The sequence below is a fragment of the Hemiscyllium ocellatum genome, chromosome 15, assembly GCF_020745735.1.
Source record: "Hemiscyllium ocellatum isolate sHemOce1 chromosome 15, sHemOce1.pat.X.cur, whole genome shotgun sequence".
NCBI lineage: Eukaryota > Metazoa > Chordata > Chondrichthyes > Orectolobiformes > Hemiscylliidae > Hemiscyllium > Hemiscyllium ocellatum.
In genome coordinates this window covers 45,165,864-45,181,643 of record NC_083415.1, presented here as the reverse complement: position 1 = coordinate 45,181,643, position 15,780 = coordinate 45,165,864, and the positions used below count along the sequence as shown (strand labels likewise).

Here is a 15,780-nt window from a genome sequence, read left to right as displayed (position 1 = left end):
GGAAATTACAAGGAAAAAGAAGGACCTTCGGCCCATCTGGTCTGTGACAGCTCTTCGAATGAGCATCACACCTTGTGCCATTCTCCTGTCTTCTCCCATAGATTTGCAAATCCTTCCTCTTCAAATAAATACCCAATTCCTTTTAGAATACTCAACTGAACCTGCTTCCATCAAATTTTCAGACAGTGCATTCCAGACCCCTAGCAGTATGAAAAGGTTGGTTCACATTTTTGCATCTTTTACTAATTACTTCAAAGTCACTGCCCTCTCATTTGTGATCCTTTCATGTACAGAAATGTTTTCTCCCTATTTATCGTGTAATGGCATCCATCAGGTCTCCTCCCAAGCCTGCTCTTCTCCAAGGAAAACAGTCACAACTTGTCTGATCTATCTTCACAAGTGAAATTCTTCAGCCTTGAAATCATTGTTTTAAACCTCATCTACACCCTCTTCAATGCCTTCTTCAAGTGCAGCATCCAGAATTAGACAGGATAGTCCAGCTGAGACCAAACTAACATCTTATGTAGGTTCAATCCCCTCATTTCTCTTATTGTCTATGCTTAATAATACTAATTATTAAGTAATAATACTAATACTAATAATACTAATCCCTAATAATTAAATCCAAGATACTGTGTACTTTATTAACTACATTCCTAACCTGTCCTACCATATTTTAATGGCTTATTCATGGATACACCCTAGTGTCTCTGCTTCTGCCTCCTCCCCAACCCCCCACCCCTGTAAAGTTGTACTCTTTATTTTACATTGTCTTTCTCTTTTTTTCCAGCACCTCTGCATTGAACATCACCTGTCAACTATGAAACACCTCTGTGGGATTGGAAACTAGAACATTGTGCCCAGAGATAGAGACTCCACCATCACTCAGCAATAGCCCCTGAAAGCTGCAATATTATTCTCCTGTGTGTTTGTTCATCAGCCTGTTCTGACATGCTGTGTCTCACCTCCACAACAGGCAGGACTTGAATCCAGACCTTCTGGTCGAGAGCTAGGGACACCAATACACTAGTTCAGGCATTGGCTCAAAGGCAGGGGTGCTACTCACTACAAAAGATCAGCCTACCCAAATTTGTCTGTCCTTTTTGCAGCTCTATCTTCTTAGCAGTTAACTATGTTACTAAGTTTCATCTCTTGAGTAAATTTTGAAATAGTCTCCTTTGTCTCAATGTCTAAAGTATTCATATATCATGAAAAGCACGAGTTACAAACCAACTCTGAGCCCTGGGAAACTTCACTACAGGCCTTCCCCAGTTCAAAAACATCAATTAACCATTACTTACTGTTTCCTGTTGTTCAACAGATTTTGCTTCATGAGCTCCAAGTTCTCTCACAAGTGTGCTATGCGTCATTTGTAACTGAAATGTCATGTGTACTACCTATAGCATTGTCTTGATCAACCCTCACTGTTACCTCATCAGAAACACTCCTATAAATTAGTTAAACGTTATTAACTTGTTTTTCATAAAAAAGCTTAATTAGTTCACATTAATTGCTGTTAATTTTGCCTCAAATTATTATTTCTAAAAATTCCCTAACCACTAAAGTTAAACTGACTGGTCTGTAGTTGCTAGTCTTATCCTTACACACTCTTTTGAGCAAGGATGTAATGTTTGCAACATTCCAAACCTTAATTCTGAGGAAGATTGCAGAGGCACTGGCAATAATCTTTCAATTTCCATTTTCACTTCCCTCTGTATTCTTGAATACATCTTCTCTGGTACCAATGCATTGCTAACTTAAGTACACACAACCTATTCAACTCCTCCCACATATCAATCTTAATTTTCTCCTCTTGGGTGGATGGTATCTTCTTCCTTTGCAAAGTATTTATTCAACACTGCAACCTCTGAGTCCATGTATAAATTTTGGTCCTTAATTAGCTTTGCTCCTCCTTTTTATCACTCGGATATGGTGTATTTGGAGGCTACCTCTGGGGAAATAGGTCAACCAAACCCAGTGCCAACAAGTTGGGCTTGTGACCTCCATTTTCTGAGGCCTCTGGCAAAAGTCCTGCTCATAACTTCTAAGATCTTCCTACTCTCATAATTTGTAAATGTCGTTAGTTTAAAATTGCAATGCAAGCAGCAATATGAAGAAAATGTTAAACAAACCAGCCTTTCATGAGGCCAGCACCAGTTTAGAATGACTGCTATTTGACCACCTCTGTTAAAAGCTGCCATTTATTGAAAATTCCAGTACCAAACTGCCCCAAGAAATCACAATGTGGCCAAATATGAACTGCGTAGGGACTGTATTTGTCTTGGCCCTAATCCGTAAACTCAACAATGCACTTTTTACAAAATGATACGGATTCCAAAAAGAAATGTTTTACTTATTACCTACAGATGCATTTCTTGTGACATGGTTTCAGATGATTGTAAATGCATTCCAGCTGCATGCCGAAGGCCAGACATTATTTCTGTGCCACTTAATCACATAATGAAAACAAGTGTTGCCTTTAGCTTTCTCAAGACTAACAAGAAGTGTACAACAGCACCATTATGCAGTTTCTCTGCAAAACTTTCTACAGGAAGTGCCCTTGCTTTACTTTCTGTTTTGGAGAAATGGCAATTTATACATAGGACTATATTAATGTAGTTTTATTGAAATCTAGTGGAAAATTATGTTCCTTGCAACAGTTGTGTGCCTGTTAAGGGAAATGCAGTTGCAGGTCACAACTCAAAATTATACAAAACAGTATCACTGTAGTGATGAAAAAAAAGATGAATATGTTTTAAATTTCATGTTGGCTATTTGGTTACCTAGTAATATTGTTGCCTGCTGCCAATCTCCTACTTTATCCCCATACCCTTTCACATTATTTTTGTTTCAATATTCATCCAATGCCTTCGTGAGTGCTTCAGTTAAACCTGCCTCATAACATTCCTAACTACTTACTGCACTTTTGCTTCTTTGGCAATCACTTAAAAGCTTTAAAAGGGGAGGCGTAAGTAGATAGGATAGTAAAAAAGACATTATTATGCTTGCCTTAATTGGTCCGTGCATTGAGCATAGGAGTTGAAAAGTCATGTTATGGATGTACAGGACATTAGATAGACAACTTTTGGAATACTGTGTGCAATTCTGGTCTCCCTCTCATAGGAAGGATGTTATGAAACTTGAAATGGTTCAGAAAAGATTTACAAGGATGTTACCAGGATTGGAGGGTTTGAGCTATACCAAGAAGCTGAATAGGGTGGCGCTATTTTCCCTGCAGTGTTGGAGGCTGAGGGGTGACCTTGTAGAGGACCATAAAATCATGAGGGGCATGGATACAGTAAATAGGCAAGGTCTTTTTCTTGGGGTAGGGAATCCAAAACTAAAGGGTATAGGTTTAAGGTGAGAGGGAAAAGATTTCAAGGAACTTAAGGGGCAATGTTTTCACACAGAAGGTGGTGCATGTATGGAATGAATTGCTAGAGAAAGTTATGGAGGCTGATACTTTTACAACATTTAACATGTATCTGGATGGGTATATGAATAGGAAAGGTTGAGGGATATGGGCCAAATGCTGGCAAATGGGACTAGGTTAATTTAGGATATCTGGTCAGCATGGACGAGTTAGACCAAAGGGTCTGTTTCCATGCTGTACATCTCTATGACTCTATTTGAGACAGGTGAAAGGGGAGAGAACTCCCATCCAAAGAAGTGGGCATGGAGGCAAAGGTGATGGGAGAACAGTTTTACATCAGGTCTAACCTGAAATTCATGGATATGGGGCATAAAGCGATAAAACCATATCCTTTGCTGAGCACAGATTATTCAGCATTACACAGGAGAAGGTCAGAGGATATAGTGAATATGTGGCAAGAGCTGAGATTACTGTAAGGGATAGCATGGAGAGAAAGGGAGGGAAGAAAGGAACATTGGTAGCTGCCAGTTTTTGTAGCTTGTTCTCTTTAACACCTGAAAGGAAGAGAAAATCATTCCTGTTAAAGTATTGAATGAGACAAAGGATGAAATAGACTTGGAGTGCTTTGAGATAGCATGAAGTAATTGTGATAAAGAGAGAGGTCAAGAGTTTACATATGGCAGTGCATGGCACTGAGTTTGAATCTCAGGATGTGGCAGGAGCAGCTGTCTGAAGAGCGTCATGTCTTAGCTGTAATCTTAATTGGATTTGAAGCATGAAGAATGGAACTTCAGTTGGAATCCATGTGGGGTGAAATGGAACTGAAGACATCACTCAGGAAGGAGATGTGACCATGAAAGTGAGTTTCAGCAAACATCGAACATGAGGGAGGAGTTAGAAAGCAACAAAGGTGAACACACTGAAAGATTAAACAGAAATCTTGTTGAAGAGGAGAACAGAACTATTTGAGATGGAACACACCCTGGAAGAAATGGCAGTGAATTAAACACTCAAATGAAAGCAATAGAGCGCAGGGACTGGTGGTCTGAAATTAAAAAAAGACAAAGTGTTGGAGAAACTCAGTGGTTTTGGCAGAATGTGTGGAGAAAGAAAAAAAGAAATCACATTGGGCTCAGTGTTGTCTCTGTCCGTTTACAGATGCTGCCAGACCTGACAAGTTTCTCAAGCACTTTGTAGTTTTCTTTATATTTCCAGCATCTGCAGTATTTTGCTTTTGTTTGAATAAAGATCGGTTCTGGTTTCATCCTCTTTTGTGTTTTATCACCTTGGACATTTTTCGGTTCAAAGTACATTAGTAGCCTCTTCTGAAAATGTTCAGTGACTGACCAACATGGTAAATTGCAAAATTAAAACATATGGTCTCTCTGTTTCACTCTGGGATCTGACTTATCCAACAATAACATCAACTGCAATTATAGTAATACCCCTTGGAAATGTTTCACTGTAAGTATTTAAGTTAGCTCGCTGAGCTGGAAGGTTTGATTTCAGACATTTCGTCACCATGATTAGGAAACATCATCAGTGAGAGTCTCTGGTGAGGTGCTGGTGGTATGTCCCACCTCTCTCTATTTATAGGCCTTGGTTTCTTAAGGTTGGTGATGTCATTTCCAGTTTTTGTTTCAAGGGTAGATAGGATCTAAATTGATGTGTTTATGGATGAAGTTCTGGTTAGAATGCCATGCCTCTAAGAATTCTCATACATGTCTCAATTATCAATTTTTGTCTAAAATTAAGAATATAAGGACTGGACTAGAATGAACTAAAGAGTTTGCCCACTGTAACTTTCTCAAAGCCTTGTGAACAAGTTATCTGGGAAGCTGACATCCAACCGAGTGGATAGGCTTTTGATCTTTGGGAAAATTACACAGGAAATGTAATTGCTCTACTGAAAGCAAAAACTGCAGAAGGTGTTGCCCTTCATATAAATATACAGTGACATTTTTTGATGATGCTTCCTTGAGGATAAGTGAATACTTGTGATAGATTAGAGAGAACTGGCTAAACTCCAGTCATCTTGCAACACTATATTACATAAAATAACAAAAGTATCCCAATGAATCATAAAACCTTTTTTTGGAAATGAGTCATACCTTCAGTTTCTCCTACAGAATATCACCGGCTCGTTAATAGGTTATTTGTTTGACAGGCAGGTTCGTTCAATCTCATCCAATCATCCTTCATGACTTATTTAAAATCTCAACTGGCTGATGCAGAGTTCTATATCCCATAATATTTTAGGTTACGAATGCAGCAGATTTCTTCTGTGGGTGGCTCCAAGGGTATGCATGCGTGGAAAGGCTAGCCATGTGTTTTTATGGGAGCAATGGAAGAGGCCGCTGTAGTCTCCAAGATGATACTTCCAGAGTTTCAGCTGAAAGTGAACTAGGCCTCAGAAGCTGGGCCTGACAAAGAGGAGCAAAAGTGTATGCAGCTTTGGAACTGTACCCTTTAACACTCAAAACATTGCTGCTCTGTCCTCTCAGCTCCAGTGCTGACCTTCCCGGACATACGTCTGCATCACGGCCTTGTCTAACGATACACTGTAGCTGCCATGGCCTCCTGACCTATAGAGCTTCACCCCACCCCCCTCACTCCTGGTGCAAGCTCCTTCACCCCTGCTCTCTTTGTCTGATTCTACTCCTGATATAGACCACTCCTCCCCCCAATCTGCTCCCCCTTCTAGCCTTAGCACCCCCCACTTGCCCGGGGCCCAAGGCTTCCTGACCCATCGTCAGTAGCCTACTTGTGGATAATGTCATCGCTGCACAGAGAATACGGTCATGATCTATGCAAGTGTCACTAGGTGAGGTGTGTGGTGACCATATTGCGTTATGAATAACCATTTCAAACATTTTATTATTTCTCTTTTGTTTGCCATATTTAAATGAAGATATAGTTGACCATTTATTTTTCCCTTGCCTGATTTCAACATTTTTGAACAATTTTCACTTACCCAGCATTTATGTCAATATCAGCATTTTTCTAATTTCTTAGACTACTTCAAATACATTGTTAAGAAAAATTATCATCCTTTTATATATCCGACTAAAGCCCAAACAAAAGTATCTGTTGCACCCATAACGGCACAGATATCTCTGAGAATTTTTAAGATAATTATTCTTCCCCATTCCAGTTGTTCAGGGAGTCTGAGGAGCACATCCCAGAGCCTCTGTGAAATCCTTCACAATTTAAGGCATTTAAAACAGTTACATCAGCATTGCCTGAAATCACACAATCCAACCTTGCAACAGGATCAGGTGCAACAATGAACAAGTTTTTGCTTTATCAGTGTTAAAATTCCTGTCAATAGAGATTAAGTAGCTGTGCACTGGAAAATGTTCCATTTAACAAATTGACATGATCTATTTGCAGTTAGATTCTTAAGCAATGGAATTCAACCCTGTAAAGTGAAACAAAATCCCGACAGCATTTTAATTTCATTTGTAAAGCTGAAATTTTCTCGTCCACCAGAGACAGATTGACTTTTGTGGAATATCTTAAAACTATTTTAAAGCAGTCTTAACACAGGGTCTTTTTGGTCAAATGTTGAACTTTATTTTGAAGTAGTGAAAAGACAATCTGTACTGGGACACTGAGGTTTCTCCAACAATACAGAGTTTCAGGCAGCTTATATCCTATTCTAATTGCTTTACAATCAAACTGCTGCTTTCAATAAGACTAATACTATTAAAAAAGGATTAGAATTTAGGACATTAGAACATTGACACTAAATAGCCATCACCATATAATCTAATTAAGAAATGGAGAAATCATTGTCACAGCCAAATGGCCTCAGACAATATCCATTCTCTCCTGTCACAGAGAGCGAGAGAAACTTTTCCAGGATGATCAGCTTGGGAGCCAGGGATACCTCACCTTGATGGAATGTATTATCTTCAGTTGTGGAAATAATATCAATACTGAGTGTTTATCTAAAAATAGGCTTGCAGGATCCAAGTGGAGTGTTAATTGCCAATCATCAGCAGGAAATCTTCAGGAGATGTTTGTGATATTGTTTGCTGCAACTAACCATCTGACTCACATCTGCAGTAAAGTTACTTTCTTGCTTTTGTTGTTTTGAAAGCTCAGTGTCTGAGACGCATTTGACCTCCAATGGCTATTGGGCTCAAAAGCCCCATTTCAATGGAATAGGAGGAGGCTGACAGTTTAATGGAGCAAAATATCAGGAGAGAAAAGTCCTTCACCCTGCTGTAACAGACAACAGACAACGTGGTGTTATGGATCCCCATAGATTGGCCATCTGATCTATTTAATGACTCAATTGAGGTTCATTTTTTTGTTGCCTCCCAGGGCTCCTCTGTGGTAAGGGCTGATGCACATCTGAAACAGTGCTGCATACTAAAGGCTAAGAGCATTGTGGAAGACCCCACACATCCCTCACTCAAACTCTTCTCCCTCCTGCCATCTGGCAGAAGATACTGGAGCATTCGGTCTCTCACGGCCAGATTGTGCAACAGTTTCTTCTCCCTCCAGCCATCAGGTTTCTCAACACTGTATGATCATACTCTCTTCCATCTGAACTCTTTGCAAGACTTCAAATTGCTGCTCAAACAATGTTTTATTAATTATCATTTTTTTAACTCTGTAAGTTGTACTCAACGGTGCCTATTGTCTTGACGTGTCAGGAATTAGTGCGCTATCTTGTGTGTGTTACACTTCTTATGCACTTTATGTTGTATACGATTGTGTAGTTTGTGCTGTCTATGTAGCACCTTGGGAGGAACACAGTCTCGTTTTTATTGTATCAGTTGTATTTGGTAGAAATGCTACTCTTGACTTGCTGCAGTAACAGCTCCCTTGCTTCAATCTGCAGGGCCTGGCCCCAGCTTCTCCAATGGCACTCGTGTGCTTTTTGATGGTGCCTCACCATGGAGAGACCATTGTTTTGGTTCTGCAGCATCAGTTGCTGAGCTGCCAACCTTTTGATTTGGCTGGTAGCGCTTATTGGGTGGGTTAGCTTTCCAACTTGGGCAGATACTCCAGTGTCCTGCAGGAGTGCGATCAACACCTGGTTTTGGCTTGACAGTGAACCTGTCTGCTTCCAAAGCAAAAGTCAGTCTGAGAAATCTATAATCCTCTCAAACAAAAATGTTGTGATTTGAAACACATTCACAGCAATCTCTGAAATACCAAGAACAGCATCAAATAACGTCTCAAAAGATCTCACTTACCCAGAGAATACAAGAATAAGACCTATGAAAATAGTATAGACATGTTTAAAGCTTTTGAGGTAGAATAAAACTCATACTCTCAGTTTTTCATGAGTTTCTGATTCATAGCCAGGGCATTGGCTAAATAGCGGGCGGGGGATGTCAGAAAATTCAAGGGAAAATTAGCCAGGCCTTTTCTAGATTTCCACATCAAATATATGAAAGGCTGAGAGTAGATTGCTTGCTGACTCCCTCTGTAAAGGATTGCAGCTCCATTATTGAGTCATAGACTTATACAGCATGAAAATAGACCCTTCAAACCATGCCAAACATAATTCCAAACTAAACTAATCCCACCTGCCTGCTCCTGGCCCATATCCCTCTAAACGTTTCCTATTTATGTATCTATTTAGATGTCTTTTAAATGTTGTAATTAATCCTAAGGAAGTTCATTCCATATGCAAACCATACATAAAAAAATTATGTCTTTTTTAAAAATCTCTCTCCTCTTGCCTTAAAAATGTGCCCTGTGGTCTTGAACAAAAAAGTAGCAATACAAAAGACAAGCATAAAATTAGTTAAAGCAGGAAGGAAGAGTGTTTTCAAATGATAGATTTAAATTCATTCATGGATCTTGAAATTAATTTTGTTATTAATTGCTCCACTAACTTCTTCACTATACCCAGTAACGTTAACATGGAGCTTACCGCTATTCTGTCAGACATCTAGAGCCACTTTAAATGGAACTGCTGCAGGTAATAGCACAGAGAATATCCCATCTTCCGTTCTGCTGAATATCAGTTATGTGATGGATCTGCCACATTGTTGGATAGCGATTTTAAAGAGAAGATCTGAGTCCCGTGTTCAGCAGCACAACTCAATCTTTATTCGGAGCTCCCAGTCACACAGCATGGGAGAGATTCTGGAGACAGACTACAAGACACACACCCCCTCTTCCAGTAAAGTACAGGATATTTATACATTCCATGTTACAATGATTACATGCAGCACTTGCCACCTCCCCCTGACCATTATGCTCCTCCCTAGACATTTGCCAGCTGCATCATTCTGTGTGGGTGCTGTTTGTTACCTTGTGAAGCTGCAATTGTTTATTTTCCAGAAGTCATAATGACTAAGTAATGTTTTGCAATTGCCCCCTTACAATGCTATCTGTTTTCAGTGTCCTTCCATGAGTTATCTGTTTATACCCTTCGTTATACGTCATTAAGTCCTTGGTGTTAATACTATTTACCCTTCAATCCACCCTGCAGATGGGTTACGGGCTTCTCTCTACTATCTACAGCCATTTGTCTAAATTTCTTAATGTTAGTTTGTTAGTTGCACTTATAATTTCAGTATACCTACACGTATGATATGTAATCTCAATTACTCAAGTATTGATCATAGTCGGATCAGACTTTCCCTTCTACACTTTACTAAATAATAAGTTTTCCATGAGGCCCCTCATTTTTCTTATTTGGTTGCCATGTGTATGAAGGCTACAATTCTGACTGTATAAACTACTGCCTCAACTATCAATTCTGTTCATCCATGTTGAGCTTCAATACCTATCTATAGCACAACAATGGGATGAAACTCAGACTACAAAGTAAAAACACAAACAAAAGACACCATGGGAATATTAAAAAGATGTTAAATGGAGAAAGGTTTGGTGAGATTCCGTTTGTTTGCAGAGAACAGGTCCATTTGGATGAATGGCACGTTGCTTCAGGCATGTTAAATGAACCATTGTTGTGAGCTTAAATAAAACAAAGAACTGCGGATGCTGGAGATCTGAAACACACACCCACAACCAGAAATTGCTGGAGCAGCTTCAGAACTGAAGAGGGGTCACTGGACTCAATCGAGCAATTTCTGTTTTTGTGTGTTTCATGTGATGGATCTGCCCCATTGTTGGATAGTGATTTTAAAGAGAAGTCTGAGTCCCACGTTCAGCAGCACAAATCAATCTTTATTCGGAGCTCCCAGCCACACAGCATGAGAGAGATCTCTGAAGACAGACTACAAGACACACACACACCCTCTTCCAGTAAAGTACAGGATATTTATACATTCCATGTTACAATGATTACATGCAGCACTTGCCACCTCCCCCTGACCTTGACTAATTAGTCATTGTTACTGCTGCGATTACTAAACTCAAGATTGTGCCCCAAGTTCTGCCCATTGCAGTATCACCTCTAACAATGGACATTTTGTTTCCAATGCAGTCTGATAGCCAATAGCTAAAGGAACTTGATGTTTAATTCAATTAGTCAATTCATTATGACTACAAACGTGAATTTGGCACTGAAATTCATACCCAACATGGCTGAATCGTTTGGTAAGTCCAATGTCTTTCCAGACTGATGTAAGTACATTTTTTGTGGAAAAAAAATCACTCTCAACACCACTGCATGTCTTGGGGTAAAATCAAAGCTCATGATTTTCCCATCCACTTATTGACCTTCTGTTAAGCGGTAGCTGCCATAATTTAGAACGTCCTATGGAAGGAACTTTGGCAAATTGCTACAGTGCATCTTGTGGATGGTGTATACTATTGTAAGTGGCACATTGATTATGGAGGAGTTATACTGGTGGATGGGATGCCAATCAGATTAGTTGCCTTATCCTGGATGGATGGAGCTTCTTGAGGTTTGTTGAAGCTGAACTCCTTCAAATATATGCAAAATATTCCTTTGCACTCTTGATTTGTGCCTTGTAGATGGTAAGGAGCTGGAAGTTGAGCTATTCACCACAGAACACCCAGGTTCTGACCTGCATTTGTCACCACATTATTTGTGTGACTGGACCTATTAAGTTTCTGAACAACATTGACCTTCAAGATATTGATGATGGCAGATTTGACTATGGGACTGCCATTTAAAGTCAAGGGGAGATGATTAGATTCTCTTGCATTTCTTATGGCTATTGGTTGTGAATTAAATGGTGTGTACATTATTACCCTTTACATATCAAACTAAACCTGGATGTTGACTAGAGCTAATTGCACAATAACACAGATTACTTAATTCTTTACAGAATAATGAATGGACTAAACACTGGACAATTAAGAGAGAATAACCCTGCCAGTGATTTTAAAATGAAAGCAAGATTATTGATAAAGCAATTGAAAATAGTTGGGCTGAGGATACATCATGAGAGAGAACTTCATTGATGCTCAGGGTTTGAGATGATTGACTACGAGCTAAATTGACCTCCGAATAACCCAATCACCTTCATTGTATAGAAACCACAGAAGACAGTTGAACAAGTACAAAATATAATCAACAAGTCTAATAGAATGTTTTTGCTATCTCAAGGTGACTGGACTTAATTAAAATATATTGTGCTTAGAAGCGATACAGTACAGATAAAGCAGATTTTTATGTCAGAAATGAAAGTTTTAAATTCTGCAGACAGGCTGCAAAATCTGGCCCGTCTTCTTTTAATTTAATTGGATATGGTGATCTAACCAAGGTATACGTCATTCTGCTATAATGTGCATTTCGTTAACGTGAATTCACTGTAACGCAATTGACGAATTAGAGGCAGTGTATCTCAACCGCCAACATTTCAAATATAGACCATAAGACAAAGGAATGGAAGTAAGGCCATTCGGCCCATCGAGTCCACTCCGCCATTCAATCATCGCTGATGGGCATTTCAACTCCACCTACCAGCATTCACCCCGTAGCCCTTAATTCCTTGTGACATCAAGAATTTATCAATATCTGTCCTGAAGACATTTAGCGTCCCGGCCTCCACTGCACTCTGCGGCAATGAATTCCACAGGCCCACCACTCTCTGGCTGAAGAAATGTCTCCGCATTTCTGTTCTGAGTTGACCCTCTCTAATTCTAAGGCTGCATCCACGGGTCCTGGTCTCTTCGTCTAACGGAAACAATTTCCTAGTGTCCACCTTTTCCAAGCCATATATTATCTTGTATGTTTCTATTAAATCTCCCCTTAATCTTCTAAACTCCAATGAATACAATCCCAGGATCCTCAGCCATTCCTCGTATGTTAGATCAACCATTCCAGGGATCATCCATGTGAATCTCCGCTGGACACATTCCAGTGCCAGTATATCCTTCCTGAGGTGTGGGGACCAAAACTGGACACAGTACTCCAAATGGGGCCTAACCAGAGCTTTATAAAGTCTCAGTAGCACAACAGTGCTTTTATATTCCAACCCTCTTGAGGTAAATAACAATATGTTGGCTGTAAGGCAATTACATCGGCAACACTTTAAGTGCTGTTTCTAAAGTGCAATGTTTCTATAATGCAGAGTTGCACAAGAACGCAACCATTGCGTTATAGAAGAACTACCTATACTTAAAATAAGTGTTCTACAGAGATGACATGATGGTTCAGAAGTTGGCACTACTGCCTCACAGAGTCATGGACTCATGTTCGTGTCCAGCTTTGGGTGCATATCTGTGTGGAGTTTGCACATTCTCCCCATGTTTGCATGGATTTCCTCCGGGCGCTCCGGTTTCCTCCCACAGTCCAAAGATGTGTCACGTTGGGATGTCTAATCAGCATCGACGAGTTGGACTGAAGGGCCTGTTTCTGTGCTGTACGACTCTATGTGCAGGCTAGGTCGATCAGCCGTGTTACGTTGCTCATGAGAAATGCAGAGTTACAGGGAAAGGGTAGGAGTGGTCAGTCTGGGTGGGATGCTGTTTGGAGGGTCAATGGGCCGAATTGCCTGCTTCCATGTTCGGTGAAGTTAAACCATGATTTTGTATTTAAATTTAGTTCGAAACATTTTAGCAGAGAAGTCAGAAAGACGTTTTCCAATACAAATGGTGATAGAAATCTCAAACTCATTCTGCTGAAAGGGCACAGTGCCTAAATCAATTGAAATTTTGTTTGATAAGGATAGCAAGAGATATGGAGCAAAAATTGCTTATCTAGATCAGCCATGCCCTTGGTAAATGGCAGAAGAGGCTAAAAGTCACTCTATCTCTATTGAAAAGAACGAGCTGATTTTGAAATCTTGCACTATGCGATATTCTTGAACTCTTTCTCCAAAGGGACATAAACTTTCAAAATGAGAAAAGACCTACTTTAAAATATTAAGAATCTCTTTGTTTGTTAAATGTAATCTTTACTAATTATATTTAATTAAAAAATTCTTAATATTTTAAAAATAGATTTAAAATACAAGTTTAGAAAGGGTGGCTATTCCTGTTCAGAGTTAAAACAATGCTGTATAATGAACTTTTCTAAAAGTAAGTTGAAAAAGATTGGTTAGAAACAAGACAAAGTATTATAAATATCATGATCGAGATTATTAACTGCTTAACTTGAAAATGCCTAAATGTATGGAAAATGATCCATTAATGAAGTGATTCAGTCAATAATAAATACATAAGCTTTGGAAGACATTCTTGAATTTTTCTCAATTAATCTTTGTGCATTGGGAGAGAAGATGAATGCCAATTGCTTCCTTTATTTTAAGGAGTTGAACTGAGGTAACTTAGAGAGCAAACAACAACTTTTAATTAGTTAAACACGCTTAAATATATGTCCTAAGGCACTTCACAAGAGAATTTTAAAATAAGACACGAAAGAAGGGGTTAGGTCAGAGGACTGAAAGCTTGGAGTTGAAAAGTGTGGTGCTGGAAAAGCACAGCAGGTCAGGCAGCATCTGAGGAGCAGGAGAGTCGACATTTCAGGCATAAGCCCTTCATCAGGAATGTGGGGGTGGAGGTGGGGAAGGAGCTGAGAGATAAGTAGGAGGATGGGGATGAGATACCAGGGAAGGCAATAGGTAGATGCAGATGGGAGGTGACAGTGATTGTCAGAGGGGAGGGTGGAGCAAATAGGTGACAAAGACAATGGACAGGTCGGACATTTCAAGAAGGCAGTGCTGAATTGGAGGATTGGATCTAGGATGAGGTGGGAGGAGGGGAGATGACGAAACTGGTGAAATCGACATTGATGCCGTGTAGTTGGAGGGTCCCAAGGTGGATGAGGTGTTCTTCTTCCAGGCATCAGGTGGCTTGGATTTGGTGGAGGAGGAGGCGCATGACTTGCATGTCATTGGTGGAGTGGGAGTAGGAGGGGGAGTTGAAGTGGTCGGCCACAGGGCAGTGGGGTTGTTTGCTGTGTGTGTACCAGAGATGTTCTCTGAAAGGTTCCCCACATTTGAGAGCAAAGGGCATAGTAGATGAGGTATTTGGATATGCAGGAAAATCTCTGCTGGATGTGGAAGGATCGTTTAGAGCCTTGGCTGGAGGTGAGGGGGTAGCTGTGGCAAGGGAAAGTGCTGATGTGGAGGGTGGATTGGTGTGGGGCATGGACCTAATGAGGGAGTCATGGAGGGAATGGTCTCTTTGGAATGCTTTTAAGGGTGAGGAGGGAAATATATCTCTGATTGTAGGTAGCGGAAATGGTGGAGGATGATGCACAGTATTTGGGGATTAGTGAGGTAAAAGGGGGGTTCTGTCCTTTTCGCGTTGGAGAGGTGGAGTTCAAGGGCAGAGGTGTAGGAAGTGGAGGGGATGCGCTGGAGGGCATCGTCATGCAATTTGGAGGGGAAATTGCGGTCTTTGAAGAAAGAGGCCATCAGGGATGTGCTTTGGTGGAATTGGTCCTCTTGGGAGCAGATACAGCAGAGGCAGAGGAATTGGGAATAAGGGATAGAATTTTCACGGGGCGCGGGGGTGGGGGGGTCTGGGAGGAAGTGTGGTCCAGATAGCTGTGGGAATTGATGGGTTTGAAGTAAATGTCTGTGTTGAGTCGGTCACTGGGCAAGGAGATGGAGAGGTCCAGGTAGAGGAAGGGGAGGGAGGTGTCTGAGATGGTCCAGGTGATTTTGAGGTTAGGGTGGAAGGTGTTTGTGAAGTTGATGAATTGTTCAACCTCCTTGCAGGAGCACAAGGTGGTGCTGATACAGTCATTGATGTAGTGGAGGAAAAGGTGTGGGTGGTGAGTGGTGCCAGTGTAACTGCGGAAGATGGGATGTTCCATGTATCCAACGAAGAGACAGGCATAGCTAGGGTCCATGTGGGTGCCCATGGCTACCCCTTTGATCTGAAGGGAGTGGGAGGATTTTAAGGAGAAGTTGTTGAGGGTGAGGACCAGTTCCACCAATCAAATGAGTGTGTCAATGGAGGTGTACTGGTTGTGTCGGTGGGAGAGGGAGAAACGGAGGGTTTGGAGGCCTTCGTCATGGCAGATGGACATGTATAGGATCTGGATG

General features: G+C 40.6%; 1 protein-coding gene across 1 annotated transcript in view; it reads right to left on the bottom strand.

The window, feature by feature from the left end:
• The window catches only part of LOC132822968 (band 4.1-like protein 1), a 341,878-nt gene extending 332,447 nt beyond the window's left edge, over positions 1 to 9,431 (bottom strand). The window contains exon 1 of the mRNA XM_060836432.1: positions 9,273 to 9,431. The gene's annotated coding sequence lies outside the window, so the exon portion shown is untranslated. The remainder of the gene's footprint in view (positions 1 to 9,272) is intronic.
• Between the last annotated feature and the right edge of the window lie 6,349 nt (positions 9,432 to 15,780).